Raw genomic sequence first — 25879 nt, 5'->3', positions numbered from 1 at the left:
GTCACCCATTCCTTCTCTCCAGAGATGCTGCTTGGCCCCGCTGAGTTACTCCAGCTTTTAGTGTCTATCTTCGGTTTAAATCAGCATCTGCATTTCCTTCTACACATTTCATCTGCAGATCCTTGACTTCCTCTCATCAAGGTCACCGTGTTCAATTAATTGGCGTCATTGTGCAAACTTTAACATCACATAGCGCAGCGGTAGAGTTGCTGCCTCACAGCGCCAGAGACCCGGGTTCCATCCCGACCACGGGTGCCGTCTGTACGGAGTTTGTACGTTCTCCCCGTGACCCGCGTGGGTTTTCTCCAAGAATTTCGGTTTCCTCCCACGCTCCAAAGACGTGCAGGTTTATAGGTTAATCGGCTTGGTGTAAATGTAAAGATTATCCCTAGTGTGTGTAGGATAGTGTTAGTGTGCGGGGATCACTGGGTGGGATGGACTCAGTGGGCCGAAGGGCCTGTTTCCGCGCTGTATCTCTAAACTAAACGAATCAAACGTCAATGTGTGAGGCTTAAATTAATAGTTTGTAAAGACGTTTAAAATTATAAAAGGACTGGACAAGCTAGATGCAGGAAAAATGTTCCCAATCTTGGGGGAGAATAGAACCAGGGGCCACACAGTCTAAGAATGAAGGGGAGGCCATTTAAAACTGAGGCGAAAAGGAACCTTTTTCACCCAGAGAGTTGTGAATTTGTGGAATTCTCTGCCACAGAGGGCAGTGGAGGACAATTCACTGAAAGAATTTAAGAGAGAGTTAAATAGAGCTCTAGGGGCTGGTGGAATCAAGGGATATGGGGAGAAGGCAGGCACGGGTTACTTCTTGTGGATGATCAGCCATGATCACAATGAATGGTGGTGCTGGCTAGAAGGGCCAAATGGCCTCCTCCTGCACCTATTTTCTATGTTTCTATGTAAATGGGAAACAAGCCACTAGCTTGTATCTGACTGGCAGACTGACACACTCAGCTGGGCCTGGGAGTTTTAAATTCATTCACATTTTCATTCCCTTGCCATTTCTATCTATCCAACTAAACAGTCCAAAGCCTTTGTTGCTGCTATCCAGTCAGTGGAAAGACAACACATGATTACAACCGAGCCACTCACAGTGTACATATACGTGATTGGGGAATAACGTTTAGTGCAAGGTAAAGCCAGCAAAGTCTGATCAAGGATAGTCCGAGGGTCACCAATGAGGTAGATAGTAGTTCAGCACTGTTCTCTGGTTGTGGTGGGATGGTTCAGTTGCCTGATAACAGCCGGGAAGAAACTGTCCCTGAATCTGGAGGTGTGCGTTTTCACACTTCTGTACCTCTTGCCCGATGGGAGAGGGGAGAAGAGGGAGTGGCCGGGGTGAGACTGGTCCTTGATTATGCTGCTGGCCTTGCCGAGGCAGCGTGGGGTGTAGATCTTAGCTTTGGTCCGCTCGTTCTACAAGGGGGTCTGAAGAAGGGTCTCAACCCGAAACATTCCCAATGTTGGGGGAGTATGTTCCCAATGTTGGGGGAGTCCAGAACCAGGGGCCACACAGTCTAAGAATAAAGGGAAGGCCATTTAAAACTGAGGAAAGAAACCTTTTTCACCCAGAGAGTTGTGAATTTGTGTAATTCTCTGCCACAGAAGGCAGTGGAGGCCAATTCACTGGATGAATTTAAAGGAGTGCTAGATAGAGCACTAGGGGCTAGCGGAATCAAGGGATATGGGGAGAAGGCAGGCACGGGTTACTGATTGTGGATGATCAGCCATGATCACAATGAATGGCAGTGCTGGCTGGAAGGGCCAAATGGCCTCCTCCTGCACCTATTTTCTATCTTTCTCTATGTTTCTATTCACTATCATGTCTGCCTCCACCACCATCCCTGGCAGTGTGTTACAGGCACCCATCAATCCCTGGAATAATAAAAAATTCCCCCTGCATTTCTGCTTTCAACTCTGCCTGCTCTCACCTTAAAGGTATGCCCTCTAGTCTCTGACATTTCTGACTGCCTATCCTATTTAGTTCTCTCATAATCTTATGCATTACTATCACTCAATCTCCAGCGTTCCGTAGAAAACAATCTAAGTCTGTTCAACCTCTCCCTGTAGCTGACACCCTCTAATCCAGGCATCGCTCAGCTAAACCACTTCTGCACTCCTCTCCAAAGCAGATCTCACTTGCTGACAAGTGGGTGGAAACAAGGGGGCTCCTTCCTGTGTTTTGTTAGACTGTTCCCAATGCTGATAAAATAATATCAACCAATATAGAATAATATTTTCCTGGTGAGCTTCACAGAAGCAAGATGATCGGAGAGATGGGCCGAGAATCGTGAAGGAATTACATTTCACAAGTTCACAACAAGTTACAGGGGTAGAATTAGGCCATTCGGCCCCTCGAGCCCACCCCGCCATTCAATCATGGCTGATCTCTGCCTCCTAATCCCATTTTCCTGCCTTCTTCCCATAACCCTTGGCATCCGTTCTAATCAACAATCTGTCTATCTCTGCATTAAAAATAACCACTGACTTGGCCTCCACAGCACTCTGTTCCACAGATTCACCACCCTCTGACTAAAGAAATTCCTCCTCACCTCCTTTGCAAAAGAGCGCCCTTTAATTCTGAGGCTGTGCCCTCTGGTCCTAGACTCTCCCACCAGTGGAAACATCCTCTCCACATCCACTCTATCCACGCCTTTCATTATTCTGCAAGTTTCAATGAGGTACTTTGATCTTTCCAGCTTAACTACAGAACATAGGCACAAAAAGCTGGAGAAACTCAGCAGGACAGGCAGCATCTGTGGAGAAAAAGGAACCAGTGACTTTTTGGGTTGAGACCCTTCATCAGACTGGTCTGAAGAAGGGTCTCGACCCGAAATGTCACCTATTCCTTTTCTCCTTCTAAGTGGAAGTGGCGGCGCCTAACGGCAGCGGCGCCTAACGGCAGCGGCTCACTAGCAGTCTGTTCGTCTTTTTTCCTTTTTTTTGTTGTTGTGTATCGGTGTTGGGATGGTTTTTATATATTTTTTTGGTTGTGTATGTGTGGGAGGGGGTGGTGGTGTGGGGGGGGGGGGGGGGGACTTTTCTCTTCCTCACGGCGCGGGGTGCGGCTCGGCTGCGGGGCCTAACATCGCCCTGTGCGGCTTGGCCGCTGGACTTTACATCGCCCTGTGCGGCTTGGCCGCTGGACTTTACATCGCCCAGTGCAGCTCGGCCGCTGGACTTAACAGTGCCCGGTGCAGCTCGGCCGCGGGACTTAACATCGCCCGGTGCGGCTCGGCCGCGGGACTTTACATCGCTGGTGCGGCTCGACTGCGGGACTTAACAGTGCCCGGTGCAGCTCGGCTGCGGGACTTAACATCGCCCGGTGCGGTTCGGCTGCGGGTCTTTTCATCGCTGGTGCGGCTCGACTGCAGGACTTAACATCGCCCGGTGCGGCTCGACCACGGGACTTAACATCGCCCGGTGCGGCTCGACCACGGGACTTAACATCGCCCGGTGCGGCTCGGCCACGGGACTTAACATCGCTGGTGCGGACATCGCCCGGTGCGGCTCGGCCACTGGACTTAGCTGCGCAAGGCTTGGTCACGGGCCTTTCATCGCCCGGTTCGGCCGCGGGACGTTTCAGCGCCCGGTGCGGGAACTGTGCGGGTCGGTCGGGGACGAGCTGTCTGTCCGTGGGCGTGGGGAAGAGAGTGGAAGTTTTGTTGCCTCCATCACAGTGAGGGGGTGTTTGGAGTCACTGTGATGGACGTTTGTGTTGGGGTTATGTGTCTTGTGTTCTATGTAGTTTCGTTCGGTACTTCGGTGCCGAACGACAAATAAAGCTCTGTTATACCTGTTATGTTATCAGTCTTTCAACGTCTGCAGTAAGATCAGAATCAGAATTACCTTTATGTCATCCAAAAAAAACAAGTCTTTTGGACGAGGTTTCTTCACCCACAGTCCAACAGTAAGAGCAATAAAATAAGCAATTACGCACACAACCACAAACCAACACAAAACAAAAAAAGAAACATCCATCACAGTGAGTCTCCTCCAGTCACCTCCTCACTGTGATGGAAGGCCAGAATGTCTTCTCTCTTCCCTGCCGTCTTCTCCCGCGGTCAGGCTGTTGAAGTTGTCACGTTCCAGGCCGCGCCGGACGGTGGAAGGTCCGCGGCGGGCCGACCCAAGCCCTGCGATCCGGGGCGGGCGAACACGCTGCCGCTGCACGTCGGAGCGGTCGTGGCTCCCAACATTGAAGCCCCCGCCGGGCGGAGATGTTCTACCAATCGTTGGTGGCCAGTGCCGTCTTCTTCGCTGCCGTGCGCCGGGGCAGCAAGGCGAAGGCCGCGGACGCCAACAGCATTAACAAGCTCATCGGGAAGGCCGGCTCCGTCCTGGGGGCGGAGTTGGATTCATGGGAGGGGGTCTTGGAGGGGAGGATGCTCCTCAAACTGCGGAGCGTCTTGGACAATACAGCTCACCCCCTCCATGACACACTGGTCAACCCGAGGAGCACCTTCAGCAACAGACTGGTCCCACCAAGATGCAGCACAGAACAAACGCCACAGGAGGTCCTTCTTCCCTGCGGCTATCAAACTGCAAAACTCCTCCCCCTTCTGGCGTGGGGTAGACTGAGATGAAGACTGACTCCCCTCCCCCTCCCCCAGTGCCAGAACCACTATCTACCACTTTGGTGACCCCCGGACTATCCTTGATCGGAGTTTGCTGGCTTTACCTTGCACTAAACGTTATTCCCTTATCATGTATCTGTACACTGTGAATGACTCGATTGTAATCACGTGTCGTCTTTCCGCTGACTGGTTAGCACGCAACAAAAGCTTTTCACTGTACCTCGGTACACATGACAATAATCTAAAACTGAAACTGAGGTAAGGTTTTGCTTTAATGTTTCAGCTAAAAAAAGGAACCTGTGTCACTGCAGTTCTTGCTCAACCGACATTTTATTGCTGGGTCTCTACACGTGAAATCCCATCTTTCACACTCGGTTTAGTTTAGTTCAGTTTAAAGATACAGCGCGGAAACAGTATCTCCCAAATAAGGGATAAAAGGTGACGTCACCGCCCCGCGCCCCACGTGACCTCACCCAGCCAACGGCCACGTGCACCCGCTCCACCAATGGCGGCCGCCCGGGCTGGGAGGCGGGTTGCTATGCAACCTTCATTAGGTGGCGCTCGGGCATCTGGGCCTACACTGTCTGGGCCTACAGTGGTGCCCGGACCTACACTGTCTGGGCCTACAGCGGTGCCCGGACCTACACTGTCCGGGCCTACAGCGGTGTCCGGGCCTGCAGCGGTGCCCGGACTTACACTGTCCGGGCCTACACTGTCCGGGCCTACAGCGCCCCCCCCGGGCCTAATATGGGACAAGGGCGGTCCCGTACGGGACAAACCAATTTAGCCCAATATACAGGATGCCCCTAGGCAACCCTAGGTCATGGAGAGAACGTACAAACTCCATACAGACAGCAGCTGTAGTCAGGATCGAACCTGGATCTCTGGCGTTGTGAGGCAGTAACTCTACCGCTGCGCCACCGTATCGCCTTTGTTTGTCGCGGGCAATTGGCACTAATGGACACCATTCCCCCCCCCCCCACCCATGGTCTGGTATAATGAGGGTTTACTGTGAGGGTTTACTGTACTACATCTAACTGTTATTTCTTTTTATTACACAGTTTAATGTGTCCCGGTTTGCATCTGAACATTTAACCAGCAGAGGGCTACCAATACCAGTACAATAAATTGCAGTATATTGACTCCAACTAATTAATACATTTTTGAATTAACATCTGTTAAATTTAGTTCCAACTGTTGGCAGATCAGATGGATTTTCCATAGAAGAACATTAAGACCCTATTAAAATTCTCTATTTTAAATAGGTTTCTGTAGGCAAAGATGTGTTTAATATTGATTCTGAAGGAGGTTCTTGACCCGAAACATCACCCATTCCTTCTCTCAAGAGATGCTGTCTGCCCACCGAGTTACGCCAGCATTTTATGTCTGTCTTCGGGGTGAATCAGTTCCTTCTTACACCTTTAATATTTATTCATTGATTGAACGATACAGCATTGAAACAGGACCTTCCATCCTGAGCCCACGCCGACCACCGTTCGCACTAGTTCTATGTTATACCACTTTCTCATCCACTTCCCTGCAGACTAGGGGGCACTTTACAGAGGGTGGATTAACCCACAAACCCGCACGTCTTTGTGAAGAAAAACAATGGCGCAGCGGTAGAGTTACGGTTGCAGAGACCCAGGTTCGATCCTGACTACGGGTGCAGTCTGTACGGAGTTTGTACGTTCTCCCTGTGACAGTGTGGGATTTCTCCGGGTGCTCCGGTTTCCTCCCACACTCCAAAGACGTGCAGGTCTGTAGGTTAATTGGCTTCGGTAACAGTGTAAATTGTCCCTAGTGTGTGTAGGATAGTGTTAGTGTGCGGGGATCGCTGGTCGGCGCGGACCCGGCGGGCCGAAGGGCCTGTTTCCACGCTGTATCTCTAAAGTAAAGAATGTGGAACACCCGGACAATTCCATGCGGTCGCAGGGAGAACGTACAAACTCCACACAGACAGCACCCAGAGGCAGTAACTTTATCATGTTGACATGACACCATTGGATCTGTGAGAGAGACAGAACCAGTGGGAAATAAAAGGACGTTCCTTTAGGAAGATGAGGAGGAATTTCTTTAGTCACAGGGTGGTGAATCTGTGGAATTTATTGCCACACACGGCTGTGGAGGCCACAACAATGGATATTTTTTATTAAGGCAGAGATAGATAGATTCTTGATTAGTGCGGGTGTCAGGGGTTGTGGGGAGAAGGCAGGAGAATGGGGTTAGGAGGGAGAGATAGATCAGCCATGATTGAATGGCAGAATAGACTTGATGGGCCAAATGGCCTAATTCTGCTACTAGAAGCTTTGAAATTATGAGATTCTGTGACTATGGTGTCATAGAAACATAGGTGCAGGAGGAGGTCATTAGGCCCATTCGAGCCAGCACCGCCATTCATTATGATCATGGCTGATCATTCACAATCAGTAACCCGTGCCTGCCTTCTCCCCATATCCCTTGATTCCACTAGCCCCTAGAGCTTAATCTAACTCTCTCTTAAATTCATCCAGTGAATTGGCCTCCACTGCCCTCTGTGGCAGAGAATTCCACAAATTCACAACTCTCTGGGTGAAAAAGTTTCTTCTCACCTCAGATTTAAATGGCCTCCCCTTTATTCTTAGACTGTGGCCCCTGGTTCTGGACTCCCCCAACATTGGGAACATTTTACCTGCATCTAGCTTGTCCAGTCCATGGGATACTGATGGGGGAATAAGCATCAACTCATTGTTTCACAGAGGTTAGCACAGGTGAAGCCTCTGTTGACAAGATTGTTGCTGGCAAAAAACATAGAAACAAAGAACTGCAGAAACTGGTTTATACACAAGATAGACACAAGGTGCTGATGTAACTCAGCGGGTCAAGCAGCCTTTCTGGAGGACATGAATAGGTGACGTTCTGGGTCAGTTCTGGTGGAGAGTCCAGACCTGAAACGTTACCCATCCTTTTTCTCCAGAGGTAGAAACACCAAAACATAGACAATAGGTGCAGGAGGAGGCCATTTGGCCCTTCGAGCCAGCACCACCATTCATTGTGATCATGACTGATTATCCACAATCAGTAACCTGTGCCTGCCTTCTCCCCATATCCCTTGATTCCACTAGCCCCTAGAGCTTCGTTTGACTCTCTTTTAAATTCATCCAGTGAATTGGCCTCCACTGCCTTCTGTGGCAGAGAATTCCACAAATTCACACCTCTGGGTGAAAAAGATTTTTCTCACCTCAGTTTTAAATGGCCTCCCCTTTATTCTTATTCCTAGATGCTGCCTGACCCGCTGAGTTACTCCAGCACTCTGTGAAACGTCACCTATCCACGTTCTCCACAGATGCTGCCTGACCCACTGAGTTGCTCCAGCACTCTGTGTCTATCTATTGTTGGAAGCAAGGTTCTGCCATTTAATAAGGCAGCCAAGTCACCATAAAAATCTGTCATCCAAACCTTTTAGTTTGTGCAGTTTAACGAATGAGGTGTAAACTCCCACAGCATTCCCAGGACTGGCCCCTGACGCGATTATCCAAATGTTGTTCTGAATGTTCCTTTGTGCATGCGCATGATATTAGTGATAGGACTTGCAGGAACCTTGCTCCTGGAAGTAGTTCAGTTTAGTTTGTGGAAACGGGCCCTTTGGCCCACGGAGTCGATGCTGACCGGCGATCATCCATACACTAGTTCTATCTTACGCACAAGGAACAATTTACAGAAGCCAATAAACCTGCATACCTGTACGTCTTTGGAGTGTGGGAGGAAACCAAATCACCCGGAGAAAACCCACGCGGTCACCAGAAGAACATGTCACTGCGATCACCCCGCACACCAACACTATCCTGCACACACTAGGGACAATTTACAATTTTTACCTAAGCCAAATTAACCCACAAACCTGCACGTCTTTGGAGTGTGGGAGGAAACCGAAAATCTCGGAGAAAACCCACGCAGGTCATAGAAATAGAAACATAGAAAATAGGTGCAGGAGGAGGCCATTTGGCCCTTCGAGCCAGCACCGCCATTCATTGTGATCATGACTGATCGTCCCCAATCAATAACCCATGCCTGCCTTCTCCCCATATCCCTTGAATCCACTAGCCCCTAGAGCTCTATCTAACTCTCTTTTAAATCCATCCAGTGAATTGGCCTCCACTGCCCTCTGTGGCAGAGAATTCCACAGTCAATAGATAATAGGTGCAGGAGGAGGCCATTCGGCCCTTCAAGCCAGCACCACCATTCAATGTGATCATGGCTGATCATTCTCAATCAGTACCCTGTTCCTGCCTTCTCCCCATACCCCTTGACTCCTCCATCCTTAAGAGCTCTATCTAGCTCTCTCTTGAATGCATTCAGAGAATTGGCATCCACTGCCTTCTGAGGCAGAGAATTCCACAGATTCACAACTCTCTGACTGAAAAAGTTTTTCCTCATCTCCGTTCTAAATGGCCTACCCCTTATTCTTAAACTTTGGCCCCTTGTTCTGGACTCGCCCAACATTGGGAACATGTTTCCTGCCTCTGACGTGCCCAACCCCTTAATAATCTTATACGTTTTCGATAAGATCCCCTCTCATCCCGTCGAGGCGGAGGTCACCAGGAGAACGTACAAATTCTGTACAGACAGCACCCGTGGTCAGGATCGAGACCGGGTAAGGCAGCAGCTCAACCCGCCGCGCCACCGTGCCGGCCCTGCCTAGACGCTGGCTGGGCAGGCTTGAGGAAGTCAGAGGAAACTTGGCCCAGCGTACACGAGGAGTTCTGGCCGCAGATTCACGGTTTACATTTGTTCAGCTTCAGGTTTCCATTTTGACTTTCTATCTCCATTTAGCGCGTTCCCACCGGGCGGCCAGCACGTGGAATTCTCATCACCAGCCCCTCCGTCAGTTAATTCCTCACACTTTCTGCCACCGCACCTCAGACAAGCAACTGGAAATACTGCGCTTCTTCTCCACTGCGCCTGGAATTAGAAGTTCTAGGCTTCAAGCCCAACTTTGGGTCATTACTGATCTTTTCCAGTTAAAATATTAATAATAAAGCCAATTGACTAGAAATTCAGCTTCACAGACAATAGGGTGACTTGCATTTTGTCTGCAATGTGCGTTTATTTGGAGAATGTACAAATAGCTGTTGGATCAGTGGGACGGAACTGCAGATGCTGGTTTACACTGAAGATAGGCACCGAGTGCTGGAGTAACTCAGCGGGTCAGGCAGCATCTCTGGATAGAAGGAGTGAATGATTGACCTTTCGGGTTGAGACCTTTCCTCAGACCCCCTTGTAGGTCAACTTGTTGGCTGCAGCGGTTATCTCTCTCCAAATTTAGTTTAGTTTAGTTTAGAGATACAACGCGGAAACAGGCCCTTCGGCCCACCGGGTCCGCGCCGACCAGCGATCCCCGCACACTAACACTATCCTACACACACACAAGGGTCTTTTTACATTTATGCCAAGCCAATTAACCTACAGACCTGTACGTCTTTGGAGTGTGGGAGGAAACTGAAGATCTCGGAGAAAACCCACGCAGGTCACGGGGAGAACGTACAAACTCCATACAGACAAGCACCCGTAGTCAGGATGGAACCCGGGTCTCCAGCGCTGTACGTGCCGTCCAAATATCAGTTGAATGCATAAATATATATCTTGCATCCTCACTGTATAATTGTAATTATTGGTCTTGTCTCGACCCACGAACCTACATATTCTCCCCCTGTCTCAGTCACATTGGAGATTTGAAGGAGTGCAGCAGAGGAAGGTATTTGACTCGATTTATTCACAAAATGCTGGAGTAACTCAGCGGGTCAGGCAGCATCTCGGGAGAGAAGGAATGGGTGACGTTTCGGGTCGAAACCCTTCTCCAGACTCAAAACGTCACCCAAACGTCCTTCAAATTTTTAGATTTAGATTTTAGATTTAGATTCTACAGCACGGAAACAGGCCCTTTCGGCCCACCAAGTCCGCGCCGCCCAGTGATCCCCGCACATTAACACTATCCTACACACACCAGGGACAATTCTTTTTTACATTTACCCAGTCTATTAACCTACAAACCTGCACGTCTTTGGAGTGTGGGAGGAAACCGAAGATCTCGGAGAAAACCCACCCAAATCTCCAATGTGACTGAGACAGGGGGAGAATATGTAGGTTCGTGGGTCGAGAATAAATCGATTTGTACCAGCATCTGCAGTTATTTTCTTATACAATAGGTGCAGGTGGAGGCCATTCGGCCCTTTGAGCCAGCACCACCATTCAATGTGATCATGGCTGATCATTTTCAATCAGTACCCCGTTTCTGCCTTCTCCCCATACCCCCTGACTCCGCTATCCTTAAGAGCTCTATCTAGCTCTCTCTTGAATGCATTCAGAGAATTGGCCTCCACTGCCTTCTGAGGCAGAGAATTCCACAGATTCACAACTCTCTGACTGAAAAAGCTTTTCCTCGTCTCTGTTCTAAATGGCCTACCCCTTATTCTTAAACTGTGGTATTTGACTCAGTTGGCATGAGTCCTAGAGACTTGTACAGCATTAGGGGGACGACGACGACCTCATTGAAATGTACCATAGGGTGGATGTGGAGAAGATGTTTCCACTAGTAGGAGAGTCTAGGACACATGTGTCAAACTCAAGGCCCGCCACGTCATTTTATGTGGCCCGCAAGAGCTTAATTGTCATTGGTCCAATATCTTTTAAGTTACAGACATTTTTAACTTTCAAACTTTCATTTCTAAACACATTTTTCCAAGTGCTGTGCGTCTGACGGCACCTCAGGCCTCTCCTCACTCGCACACACAAGATGGACGCCGTTGGCGGAGCCGCCCGCCCGCCATCAGGGGCTCCACTCTCCTCAGTCCCCTCACTCTCCCCGCTCTCCCACACCCGGGGGGGGGGCAATGTCTCCCGACCAGGAGGGAGATGGTCGGACTTGTTGGTCCACTCATCGTCCCTTCAACCCACGGGCACGGCGTCCTCGAGTCCCCCCTCCCGCCCGGGCCCAGCACCGTTACAGCACACAGGCCGCAGCGCAGCGGGCAGCTTCTTCTTCTCCTCCTCCTCCTCCAGAGGCCGATGGCGGCGTCGACGAGGGCCGCTGCCACCGACGGCCCGTCGCGACTTCACAAAATGGCGGCCGCTCTCCTCACGCTCCGCCATCTTGTGCGTTCCTCTCTCTTCTCTCCCCTCCCCACTCTCCCAGATCCTCCGCCGCCGCCCCCAGACTCGAGTAGTCAGTCCCACCTCTGCCGCCCGCCTCGAGTAGTCCGGAGCTCCCTCCTCCTCCCTACACGCTCGGTAAGTGCCTTTCGCCGCCAACGGCTCCATGCAGGGGAGTGGACGTGGGGGCCGAGTGGGTGGAGGGAAGGGTGGGGGTAGGAGGGGTGTGAGGAGGAGAGAGTGGGGGAAAGGGAAAGTGAGAGTGGGTGAGGAGAGAGTAGGGGGAGAGTGGGACTGGGGAGGGGGACAGCAGGGGTAGGGGTGGTTGGGGAAGGGGAACAGTGGGGGTCAGGGAAGAGGGGAGAGTGGGGGGGGGGAGGGTGGGAGGAGCAGAGAGTGGGGGTGTGACTAGGGAGTGGGGTGCTGGTGGGGGAAGAGAGAGTGGGGGTGGGGAGAAGGGGGACAGTGGGGGTCAGGGAAGAGGGGAGAGTGGGGGTCAGGGAAGAGGGGAGAGTGGGGGGGAGGGTGGGAGGAGCAGAGAGTGGGGGTGGGAGGGAGAGTGGGACTGGGGAGTGGGGTGCTGGTGGGGGGAAGAGAGTGGGGGTGGGGGGAATGGGGGGTCAGGGAAGAGTGGGGGGAAAGGAAAGGGGGAGAAGGTGGGTGGGGGAAGGGGACAGTGAGTGAAAGGGGAGGGGGGAGGAGGGAGTGAGTGAGGGAGGAGAGAGGGGGTGTGGGGGGAGGGGTGGTGGGGGGAAGGGGGACAGTGGGGGTGGGGAAGAGGGGACAGTAGGGGTGGGGGGCAGTGAGAATGGGGTGGGGCGAGTGTGTGGAGGGGTGGGTTGGGGTAGGAGGGGAGGTGAGGGTGGGGGGAGGAGAGGAGTGGGGGAGAGAGAGGGGCTGGGGGAGGACAGTGGTGGAAAGGGGGGTGGTGGGGAAAGGGGTGGGGGAGAGTGCGGGTAGGAGGGTGGGACTGGGGAGGAGGGCAGAGTGTGGGTGGGGAGGAGGAGGGGTGGGGGGAAGGGGGACAGCCGGGGTGGTGGTGGTGGGGGGATGAGAGAGTGGTGGAGGAGGGAAGGGGACAGTGGGGGTCAGGGAAGAGGGGAGAGTGGGGGGAGGGAGTGGGGGGGGGGGAGGAGGAAGGGGACAGTGAGAGTGAAAGGAGGGGGAGGGTGGGGGGAGGAGAGAGGGAGTGTGGGGGGAAGGGGGTGGTGGTGGGGGGGAAGAGAGTGGGGGTTGGGGGACAGTGGGGGGGGAGGGGGACGGTGAGAATGCAGGTGGGGCGAGTGGGTGGAGGATAGGGGTGGGAGGGGGGTGAGGGGAGGAGAGAGTGGGGGAGGCGGGGGTGGGTGAGGAGGGGTGGAGGCGAGTGGGGCTGGGGAGGAGAGAAGGTGGGGGGGAGGAGAGAGTGGGGGAAAGGGGGGGGGGCAGTTACAACGGGCCCTTTGAGGGCAACCATAATGCTGATGTGGCCCGGGGTGAAAATGAGTTTGACACCCCTGGTCTAGGACCAGAAGGCACAGCCTCAGAATTAGAGGACGTTCCTTTAGGAAGGAGATGAGGAGGAATTTCTTTCGTCAGAGGGTGATGAATCTGTGGAATTCTTTGCCACAGAAGGCTGTGGAGGCCACGTCAATGGGTATCTTCACTGAAGCCGGCAGTGTCCGGGCCTTTAAGTGTCCGGGCCTTTAAGTGTCCGGTTCCGGGCCTACAGTGTCCGGGCCTACAACGCCCTCCGGGCCAAATACGGGACAAGGGCGGTCCCGTACGGGGCAAACCAATTTACCCCAAAATACGGGATGTCCTGGCTAATATGGGACAGTTGGCAACCCTACCTTATAACAATCCTCTCTGCTACAAGGACAAAATGTAGTTTCTCTCTTTCACCCTTAGGCTAAAGAAATTCCTCTTCATCTCCTTTCTAAAGGAACGTCCTTTAATTTTGAGGCTGTGGCTCTGGTCCTAGACTCTCCCACTAGTGGAAACATCCTCTCCACATCCACTCTATCCAAGCCTTTCACTATTTGGTAAGTTTCAATGAGGTCCCCCCCTCATTCTCCTAAACTCCAGCGAGTACAGGCCCAGTGCCATCAAATGCTCAGCATGTGTTAACCCACGCATTCCTGGGATTATTCTCGTAAACCTCTTCTGGACCCTCTCCAGAGCCAGCACATCCTTCAAAAGATGCTCGCAATACTCCAAATGCAGCCTGACCAGCGCCGTATAGAGCCTCAACATGACACCCCTGTATTTTGTATTCTAGTCCTCCCGAAATAGCATTGCGTTTGCCTTCCTTACCACCAATTTGACTTGCAGATTAACGTTTTTGCGAATCCTGCCCTCCCAAGTCCCTTTGCACCTCTGATTTCTGGATTCTCTCCCCATTTAGAAAATAATCTCTCACCCCATCCTTCTCCACTCTGGAGAAGACAAACTCAATCTGTCCAAACAAACCAACCCCCCCCTTTCATTGACTCCATCCGAACCTCACGCTGCCTCGGCAAGGCCAGCATCTCACCCCGGCCACTCCCTCTCCTCTCCCCCGTCGGGCAACAGGTATAGAAATATGAAAACGCACACCACCAGATTCAGGGACAGTTTCTTCCCAGCTGTTATCAGGCAACTGAACCATCCTAACACAACCAGAGAGCAGTGCTGAACTACTATCTATAGACAATAGACAATAGGTGCAGGAGGAGGCCATTCGGCCCTTCGAGCCAGCACTGCCATTCAATGTGATCATGGCTGATCATTCTCAATCAGTACCCCGTTCCTGCCTTCTCCCCATACCCCCTGACTCCGCTATCCTTAAGAGCTCTATCTAGCTCTCTCTTGAATGCATTCAGAGAATTGACCTCCACTGCCTTCTGAGGCAGAGAATTCCACAGATTATCATATCATCATATATATACAGCCGGAAACAGGCCTTTTCGGCCCACCAAGTCCGTGCCGCCCAGCGATCCCCGCACATTAACATTATCCTACACCCACTAGGGACAATTTTTACATTTACCCAGCCAATTAAATTTTTACATTTACCCAGCCAATTCACAACTCTCAGACTGAAAAAGTTTTTCCTCATATCAGTTCTAAATGGCCTACCCCTTATTCTTAAACTGTGGCCCCTTGTTCTGGACTCCCCCGACATTGGGAACATGTTTCCTGCCTCTACCTCATTGGAGACCCTTGAACTATCTTTGATCGGACTTTGCTGACTTTATCTTGCACTAAACGTTATCATGTATCTTTATACACTATATAGATACACGTCTCGCTTGTAATCATGCACTGTGTCCCCGCTGACTGGATAGCACGCAACAAAAGCTTTTCACTGTACCTCAGTGCATGTGACAATAAGCCAAACTGAAACTGAAACAGTGCCTCACAGTTAATCTCCTCTGCAGCTCCACCAGTACAACTACTACATCCTTCCTGGAGGAGCGTGACTAGAACTGCACACTAGTCTCGGCGCTAAGGCTCAAATACAAACAAATAGCTTTGAGTTTCAGTTGTTGCATGAACTTATTTTATAATTAAAAAAATAAATAACCGCAAGCATTATTTTCTTTGGCACAACGACGAACTGATTTGGAGGCAAGCAAGCAAAGACTTTGAGTCCCGATCTCCCAATCTTAAATCTGATTTCATAAATGGTGGCAAATTCTGAGCTGGAAGATTATATTATTCAGGTTTGAAATTTTGCAAAAGAGTTTGATGCGTTTTAAACGCGTGGATTTCGTGTGGATAATATTTTCGCAACACTCTTATTATTTAATTTAACACAAGTGATAATAATATGGTCCATTCTTAAAAGCTTACAAGACTTTAATTGGACACAGCTGGAAATGTTAGCTCTAGAAGGAAGTGTCCCGCCCGCTGGCATTTTGACACACTGATTACTCCATTCCCCCCGGAGAGAACAGAAATTAACATTGCTTCCAGGAAATATCAGCAGTACTACTAAACCCCATTAAAATGATGCAAATTCAGGGGAAAAAAAAAATTAAAGTACAAGATTCTAAATGAAAACACAGTGCTTATTCTCAATACCAAACACTCCACCTATTGTCTATTGAAGCCGTAGATTCTGGAGGAAACCCACGCAGGTTGTCTATTGTCTATTGTCCAAAAGACTGCAGTAACTCGAACTTCTGCCATTAGAGGTGGCACAGCGGTAGAGTTGCTGCCTCACAGCGCCAGAGGCCCGGGTTCCATCCTGACCTCGGGTGCTGTTTGTATGGAGTTAGTACCTTCTCCCTGTGACCCCTGGGTTTTAGACAATAGGTGCAGGAGGAGGCCATTCGGCCCTTTGAGCCAGCACCGCCATTCAATGTGATCATGGCTGATCATTCTCAATCAGTACCCCGTTCCTGCCTTCACCCCATACCCCCTGACTCCGCTATCCTTAAGAGCTCTATCTAGCTCTCTCTTGAATGCATTCAGAGAATTGGCCTCCACTGCCCTCTGAGGCAGAGAATTCCACAGATTCACAACTCTCTGACTGAAAATGTTTTTCCTCATCTCCGTTCAAAATGGCCTACCCCTTATTCTTAAACTGTGGCCCCTGGTTCTGGACTCCCCAACATTGGGAACATGTTTCCTGCCTCTAACGTGTCCAACCCCTTAATATTCTTATATGTTTCGATAAGATCCCCTCTCATCCTTCTAAATCCCAGTGTATACAAGCCTAGTCGCTGCAGTCTTTCAACATATGACAGTCCCGCCATTCCTGGAATTAACCTAATAAACCTACGCTGCACGCCCTCAATAGCAAGAATATCCTTCCTCAAATTTGGAGACCAAAACTGCACACAGTACTCCAGGTGCGGTCTCACTAGGGCCCTGTACAACTGCAGAAGGACTTCTTTACTCCTATTTCAGTGCTCCAGTTTCCTCTATCTAACTCCAGTTTCTTAAATGTTTCTTAAACATTGGGATAGTCCCTGCCTCAACTACCTCCTCTGGCAGCTTGTTCCTTACACCCTTTGTGTGAAAAAGTTACCCCTCAGATTCCTATTAAATATTTCCCCCTTCACTTAAACCTACACCAATCAGCCAAAACATTATTACCTGATGAGCCAAAACATTATGCCCACCTGCCTAATATGCTGTTGGTCCTCCATGTGCAGCCCCATACACAGCAGGGTGCGATGCACTGTGTATTGTGACACATTCCTCCCGTGACCGCCATTTAAATTTTCTGCGACTTGTGCCACAGTCGACCTTCTGTCGGTTCGGACCAGACGGGATAGCCTTCGTTGCCCTCGCGCATCGATGAGCCTTGGGCGCCCAACACCCTGTCTGTCGCCGGTTTGTGGTTTGTCCCTTCTCGGACCACTGTCGGTCGGTACTCACCACTGCTGACCGGGAGCACCCCACAAGCCTTGCCGTTTCAGAGATGCTCTGACCCAGTCGTCTGACCATAACAATTTGGCCTTTGTCAAAGTCGCTCAGGTCTTTACTCCTGCCCATTTCTCCTGCATCCAACACATCAACTTCAAGAACTGACTGTTCACTTGCTGCCTAATATATCCCACCCCTCGACAGGTGCCATTGTAACAAGGTAATCAATGTTATTCACTTCGCCTGTCAGTGGTCACAATGTTTTGGCTGATTGGTGTATGTCTGATGCCATCAATGGAACTGGAGATGATAAACTACAATGGTGGGAACTGGTGTGAAGCCACATCTAAAATATACGCAGATAATTGCAGCGATCATCTGGAATGCTTTTATAATCTCCAGTTTTGTCAATAAGAAATTTAACTCATTTCCTTTTATTAAATCAAAATAAATCACGCAGAGCTGCGCCTCTGGTGCACATTTAAGCGGGGCAATCTTTCTCGTTGTTAGGCGAATGTGTTTTTTAGTTTAGAAAGGAACTGCAAATGCTGGTTTAAACCGAAGATAGACGCAAAAAGCTGGAGTGACTCAGAGGGACAGGCAGCATCTCTGGGGAGAAGGAATCTCTGGGGAGAAGGGTCTCGACCCGAAACGTCACCCATTCCTTCTCTCCAGAGATGCTGCCCTGTCCCGCTGAGTTACTCCAGCATTTTGTGTTTTTAGTTCAGTTTAGTTTAGAGATACAGTGCGGAAACGGGCTCTTTGGCACACCGATTCCGCGCCGACCAGCGATCCCCGCACACTAGCGCTATCCTACACACACCAGGGACAATTTACATTTTATACCAAGCCAATTAACGTACAAACATGTAGGTCTTTGGAGTGTGGGAGGAAACCGGAGATCTCGGAGAAAACCCACGCAGGTCACGGGGAGAACGTACAAACTCTGTACAGACAGCGCCCGTAGTCGGGACCGAATCCGTGTCTCTGGCACTGTGAGGCAGCAGCTCTACCCGCTGCGCCACCGTGCCGCCATTCACTTTAACAGGTGACCATGATAAAGCTCAGGCTTGCCAGAAAAACAATGTTGGTAAAGGACGCGACCATCTCATCGTTAAAAAAGATACGCTGGGTGTTCAGAAGAATGATTCCGTTTAAAATAAACAGCCATGACAGCTTGTAACAATTTCATTCAAAATAAGACATCCTTTATAAATGGCACTCAACATCTGTTAATTTGCTTATTTTAACTAAAATAATTCCATTTGGGTCGAGGCCAACATTTGGTAATGTACCCACAAAATAACGATCTGCTTTCCATTGTATTGCTAGCTCTCCACATCCTGATCTAAATAGCTCATATCCAAAACCGCAAAGTGCCAAACCCGTCTCACAAGACACTGAAGAGCAATTAATGTTCGTTCAACTTGGTGCTGCATCTAGCAGTTCAGAAATCACGGACCCCGGCCACTCTCTCTTCTCCCCTCTCCCATCGGGCAAAAAGATACAGAAGTGTGAAAACGCACACCTCCAGATTCAGGGACAGTTTCTTCCCAGCTGTTATCAGGCAAATGAACCATCCTACCACAACCAGAGAGCAGTGCTGAACTACTATCTACCTCATTGGTGACCCTCGGACTATCCTTGATCGGATTTTGCTGGCTTTACCATGCACTAGATGGTATTCCCTTATCATGTATCTGTACGCTGTAAATAGACCGATTGTAATCATGTATTGTCTTTCCGCTGACGGGATAGCGCGCAACAAGAAGGATGAGGGGGGATCTTATTGAAACATATAAGATAATTAGGGGATTGGACACATTAGAGGTAGGAAACATGTTCCCAATGTTGGGGGAGTCCAGAACAAGGGGCCACAGTTTAAGAATAAGGGGTAGGCCATTTAGAACGGAGATGAGGAAGAACTTTTTCAGTCAGAGAGTGGTGAAGGTGTGGAATTCTCTGCCTCAGAAGGCAGTGGAGGCCAGTTCGTTGGATGCTTTCAAGAGAGAGCTGGATAGAGCTCTTAAGGATAGCGGAGTGAGGGGGTATGGGGAGAAGGCAGGAACGGGGTACTGATTGAGAGTGATCAGCCATGACCGCATTGAATGGCGGTGCTGGCTCGAAGGGCTGAATGGCCTACTCCTGCACCTATTGTCTATTGTCTATAAAAGCTTTTCGCTGTACTTTGGTACACGTGACAATAAACTAAACTGAAGGATTGGGTAACGAGGGGAAAAACAGTGGCCAGACCAATAAAGCAAGGAAAATCTCTTCACAATTTGAGGAAAGACATCCTTGTAATTGAGGCAGTGCAGCGTAGGTTCACGAGATTGATCCCTGGGATGGCAGGACTGTCATATGAAGAAAGATTGAAAAAACTGGGCTTGTATTCACTGGAGTTTAGAAGGATGAGAGGGGATCTTATGAAGACGTATAAAATCATAAAAGGACTGGACAAGTTAGATGCAGGAAAAATGTTCCCAATGTTGGGGGAGTCCAGAACCAGGGGCCACAGTCTTAAAATAAAGGAGAGGCCATTTAAAACTGAGGTGAGAAGGAACTTTTTCACCCAGAGAGTTGTGAATGTGTGGAATTCTCCGCCACAGAGGGCAGTGGAGGCCAAATCACTGGATGAATTTAAGAGAGAGTTAGATAGAGCTCTGGGGGCTAGCGGTATCAAGGGATATGGGGAGAAGTCGGGCACGGGTTACTGATTGTGGATGATCAGCCATGATCACAATGAATGACGGTGCTGGCTCGAAGGGCCGAATGGCCTCCGGTGAGCTCGGCAAGCACTGCACCCCTGGTGCAACCCCATTCTTGAAATCATTCATTTTCAATGCACCAGGCCACTCTGGTGAGGTGACAATTTGTATTTATTTTTTTCCCCATAATTATTAGACAAGGTTAATTATCTATCATAATCAATCACCATCACCCGAGCTTCGTGATAAGGGAGTTCAATTATTGCATCTTGAAACAAGATGCATTTTTCCACACAGAGGGTGGTGGGTGTATGGAACAAGCTGCCAGAGGCTGTAGTTGAGGCTGGGACTATCCCAACGTTCAAGAAACAGTTGGACAGGTACATGGATAGGACAGGTTTGGAGGGATAAGGGCCAAATGCAAGCAGGTGGGACTAGTGTAGCTGGGACATGTTGGCCGGTTTGGGCAAGTTGGGCCGAAGGGCCTGTTTCCACGCTCATTGAGTCACTCTATGACTCTATCTCAAAAGAATTTTAATAAGGACAATCGTGAATTGCAAAGGTTGGAATAGGAAATTAAAAGTTAGGAATCCACATCATATAGAGGAGAAATTTTACTCAAACAGTTCACATTTCCCAATCAAAACAGTGATGATATTTTTTTCCACCTAATGGAATTATGGAAAAGAGTGATGTCCTTGTTACCTCTTGTGATGGAAACGCAATAGAAACCAGAACATGGTGTGCTCAAAATGGGGAAATCCATGTCTGAAGAAGGGTCTTGACCCGAAACGTCACCCATTCCGTCTCTCCAGAGACGGTGCCCTGTCCCGCTGAGTTACTCCAGCATTTTGTGTTTTTAGTTTAGTTTAGTTTATAGACAATAGACAATAGACAATAGGTGCAGGAGGAGGCCATTCGGCCCTTCGAGCCAGCACCGCCATTCAATGTGATCATGGCTGATCATTCTCAATCAGTACCCCGTTCCTGCTTTCTCCCCATACCCCCTGACTCCGCTATCCTTAAGAGCTCTATCTAGCTCTCTCTTGAATGTATTCAGAGAATTGGCCTCCACTGCCCTCTGAGGCAGAGAATTCCACAGATTCAAACTCTCTGACTAAAAAAGTTTTTCCTCATCTCTGTTCTAAATGGCCTACCCCTTATTCTTAAACTGTGGCCCCTGGTTCTGGACTCCCCCAACATTGGGAACATGTTTCCTGCCTCTAACATGTCCAACCCCTTAATAATCTTATACGTTTCGATAAGATCCCCTCTCATCCTTCTAAATTCCAGTGTATACAAACCTAGTCGCTCCAGTCTTTCAACATATGACAGTCCCGCCATTCCGGGAATTAACCTAGTAAACCTACGTTGCACGCCCTCAATAGCAAGAATATCCTTCCTCAAATTTGGAGACCAAAACTGCACACAGTACTCCAGGTGCGGTCTCACTAGGGCCCTGTACAACTGCAGTAGGACCTCTTTGCTCCTATACTCAACTCCTCTTGTTATGAAGGCCAACATTCCATTGGCTTTTTTCACTGCCTGCTGTACCTGCATGCTTCCTTTCAGTGACTGATGCACTAAGACACCCAGATCACGTTGTACGTCCCCTTTTCCTAACTTGACACCATTCAAATAATAATCTGCCTTCCTATTCTTACCACCAAAGTGGATCACCTCACACTTATCCACATTAAACTGCATCTGCCATGCATCCGCCCACTCACACAACCTGTCCAAGTCACCCTGCAACCTCATAGCATCTTCCTCACAGTTCACACTGCCACCTAGCTTTGTATCATCGGCAAATTTAGACTGGCTCTTTGTCCCACCGAGTCCGCGCCGACCAGCGATCCCCGCACACTAGCACTATCCTACACACACTAGGGACAATTAACATTTATACATTTATACCAAGCCAATTAGCCTACAAACCTGGACGTCTTTGGAGTTCGCCAGGTTAATCCCCGGGATGGCGGGACTATCATATGAGGAAAGATTGGCAAGACTGGGCTTGTATTCACTGGAGTTTAGAAGGATGAGAGGGAATCTTATAGAGACGTATAAAATTATGAAAGGACTAGACAAGCTAGATGCAGGAAAAATGTTCCCAATGTTGGGGGAGTCCAGAACCAGGGGCCACAGACTAAGAATAAAGGGGAGGCCATTTAAAACTGAGGTGAGTAAAAACCTTTTCACCCAGAGAGTTGTGAATTTGTGGAATTCTCTGCCACAGAGGGCAGTGGAGGCCAATTCACTGGATGAATTTAAAAGAGAGTTGGACAGAGCTCTAGAGGCTAGTGGAATCAAAGGATATGGGGAGAAGGCAGGCATGGGTTATTGATTGTGGATGATCAGCCATGATCACAATGAATGGCGGTGCTGGCTGGAAGGGCCAAATGGCCTCCACCTGCACCTATTTTCTATGTTTCTGTGTTTCTATGAGTGTGGAAGGAAACAAAGCTCCTGGAGAAAACCCACGTGGTCACGGGGAGAACGTACAATCTCTGCACAGACAGCACCCGTAGTCAGGATCGAGTTTCAGGTGCAGTTTAGTTTATCGTCACGTGTACCGACGAACAGCGAAAACCTTTTGTTGCGCGCTAAGCAGCCAGCGGAAAGACAATACATGATTACAAACATGCCATTCACAGTGTGTGGATACATGATAAGGGAATAGCGTTTAGTGCAAGGTAAAGCCAGCCAAGTCCCATCAAGGATACATGATCAAACCCGGGTCTCTGGCGCTGTCAGGCCTGATGTGTTCAAATTGGGGAAAGCCAGGTATTTCTAGTCAGCAATACTGGTTCTAATTGGGTAGAATGAAGTTATTTGGTGCACAACCTTACCAAAATAGACAATAGACAATAGGTGCAGGAGTAGGCCATTCGGCCCTTCGAGCCAGCACCGCCATTCAATGTGATCATGGCTGATCATTCTCAATCAGTACCCCGTTCCTGCCTTCTCCCCATACCCCCTGACTCCGCTATCCTTAAGAGCTCTATCTAGCTCTGTCTTGAATGCATTCTGAGAATTGGCCTCCACTGCCTTCTGAGGCAGAGAATAGAAACAACTATGCTCTCTGTCAGACGTTCAAAGAATCTCACAGGTGTGGTTTGTGAGACAGGGGGGGAATGGGAAGGGTTCTCGGGTAAGGCTTTATGATTGCGTAGATTAAATGCTCCCTGCCTGCACATGGTCCGTATCACTCCACTCCCTGAGTCTACCTAGGCACCTCTTAAATACCACTATCATATCTGCCTCCTCCTCCACCACCACCCCCGGCAGTGCCTTCCAGGGACCCACCACCCTCTGTGTAAAAATTAATTGATCCGCACATCTCCTTTAATCTTTGCCCCTCTCACCTTAACACTATGTTAAGTAGGGGTTGCCAACTATCTCACTCCCAAATAAGGGACAAGGTGACGTCATCGCTCCGCGCCCCACGTGACCTCACCCAGCCAGCGGCCACGTGCTCCCGCTCCACCAATGGCGGCCGCCCGGGACGGGAGGCGGGTTGCTGTGCAACCTCCATCAGGTAGCGCCCGGGCCTCCGGGCCTACACTGACCGGGCCTACACTGTCCGGGCCTACAATGTCCGGGCCTACAATGTCCGGGCCTACACTGTCCCGGCCTACAGTGTCCAGACCTACACTGTCCCGACCTACATTTTCCGGATCTACACTGTCTGGACCTACACTGTCCGGGCCTACACTGTCTGGGCCTACAGTGTCCGGGCCTACACTGTCCGGGCCTACACTGTCCGGGCCTACACTGTCCGGGCCTACACTGTCCGGGCCTACACTGTCCGGGCCTACACTGTCCGGGCCTATACTGTCCGGGCCTACACTGTCCGGGCCTACACTGTCCGGGCCTACACTGTCCGGCCTACAATGTCCGGACCTACACTGTCCGGACCTACACTGTCCGGGTCTACACTGTCCGGACCTACACTGTCCGGACCCACAGTGTCCGGGCCTACAGTGCCCCCGGGCCTAATATGGGACAAGGGCAGTCCCGTTCGGGACAAACCAATTTAGCCCAATATACGGGATGTCCCGGCTAATACGGGACAGTTGGGAACCCTAATGCTAAGATAGCTTCTAGTCTTTGACATTTCCACTCTGTGTAAAGGATTCAATCTCCCCCTATCAATGCCTCTGGTAATCTTATGTACTTCTATCAGAACTCTGGATCCTCAGCTTGCGAAACTTCAGAGAAAAAAACCCGTGCCTGTGCATCCTCTCCCTGTAGCTGACGCCCTCTAATCCAGCCATCGCTCAGGGTATACCTGCTCTGCGCCCTCTCCCATTGCCTCCACATCCTTCCTGTAATGGGGAGTGAGCAGAACTGCACACAAAATACTCCGAGTGTGCCTGACCCACACCACCACTCCCTGCTAAGTGGCGACCATTGTGCAAGGCTGAGAAACAGCTCATAAATCTCCATTAATCCACCGAGCAACAGCACTGGTGAAGATAAATGAACATCGGTTTCTTTAAAATTAAGTGAGCAGGTGTGAAAATCTTCGGGAAATGATTTTGGATACTCAATTTTTCAAAATGTCATTTAAATTTAAACATTCTCTTTATCGCTGGGGCATGGTTTTCCTCTGTGAATGTCACTGAGTAATGACCCAGGCCAGTGGGCAGAGAACTACTTTTAGTTTAGCTTAGTTTAGTTTAGTTTAGAGATACAGCGTGGAAACAGGCCCTTCGGCCCACCGGGTCCGCGCCGACCAGCGATCCCCGCACACTAACACTATCCCACACACACTAGGGACAATTTTACATTCATGCCAAGCCAGTAAACCTACAAACCTGTGCCTCTGGAGTGTGGGAGGAAACCGAAGATCTCGGAAAGAACGCGCACAGGTCACGGGGAGAACGTACAAACTCCAGGCAGACAGCACCCGTAGTCGGGATCGAACCAGGGTCTCCGGCGCTGCAAGGCAGCATCGCTACCCGCTGCGCCACCGTGACCGCCCTGCACATTTCTCACAGCTCGCTGCAATTAGACAATAGACAATAGACAATAGGTGCAGGAGGAGGCCATTCAGCCCTTCGAGCCAGCACCGCCATTCAATGTGATCATGACTGATCATTCTCAATCAGTACCCCGTTCCTGCCTTCTCCCCATACCCCCTGACTCCGCTATCCTTAAGAGCTCCATCTAGTTCTCTCATTAATGCATTCAGAGAATTGGCCTCCACTGCCTTCTGAGGCAGAGAATTCCACAGATTCACAACTCTCTGACTGAAAAAGTTTTTCTTCAATTTCTAAAGTAGGACGTACAATATTCTACAATTTCCTCTGGCAGCATAACTGGAAACTTTCTTAAATTGCAAAATTCACCAATTCTGTGGTCAGTCGTCTATGGTGAAATTTCCTATGGTGAACTTTGCTCGTGGGACAAACTAGTTTGGCAATGAAGAATCAAGGAACTGCAGATGCTGGCTTACAAAAACAAGACACAAAGTAGTGGAGTAACTCAGCGGGTCAGGCAGCATCTCTGGAGAACATGGATAGGTGACGTTTCACAGAGTGCTGGAGTAACTCAGCTGGGCAGGCAGCATCTGTGGAGAACATGGATAGGTGACGTTTCACAGAGTGCTGGAGTAACTCAGCTGGGCAGGCAGCATCTCTGGAGAACATGGATAGGTGACGTTTCACAGAGTGCTGGAGTAACAGCGAGTCAGGCAGCATCTCTGGAGAACATGGACAGGTGAGGTTTTTCGGCTGGGACTCTTTTTCAGTCACTACTTCAAAGTTTGCAAAACCTTTGGAGATTTCACAGTGGAGCAGTCAAAATGTAGAAGCAAAGAACTGCAGACGCGGTTAATACACTAAAGAACGCAAAGTGGCGGAGTAACTCTGAAGAAGGCAGCCCCACCTATCCACACAATAATATAGATGGAAAAAGCTGGAGTATCTCAGGCGGACAGGCAGCATCTCTGGAGAGAAGGAATGGGTGATGTTTTGGGTCGAGACCCTTCTCCCAGTTCTCCAGACGTTCTGTTTTGTGTTCCATGATGGAATTAAACGGCAGAGGAGTTAGAGAAGGCCAGCAGTCTTCTCGTGCTATGTTTTAATAAAAGTCCCGTAAAGAGGGCAG

Source organism: Rhinoraja longicauda, chromosome 9 (assembly GCF_053455715.1).
Source record: "Rhinoraja longicauda isolate Sanriku21f chromosome 9, sRhiLon1.1, whole genome shotgun sequence".
Classification (NCBI taxonomy): Eukaryota; Metazoa; Chordata; class Chondrichthyes; order Rajiformes; family Arhynchobatidae; genus Rhinoraja; species Rhinoraja longicauda.
The sequence above is the reverse complement of the archived record's forward strand: the minus strand, read 5'-3'. Positions refer to the sequence as shown.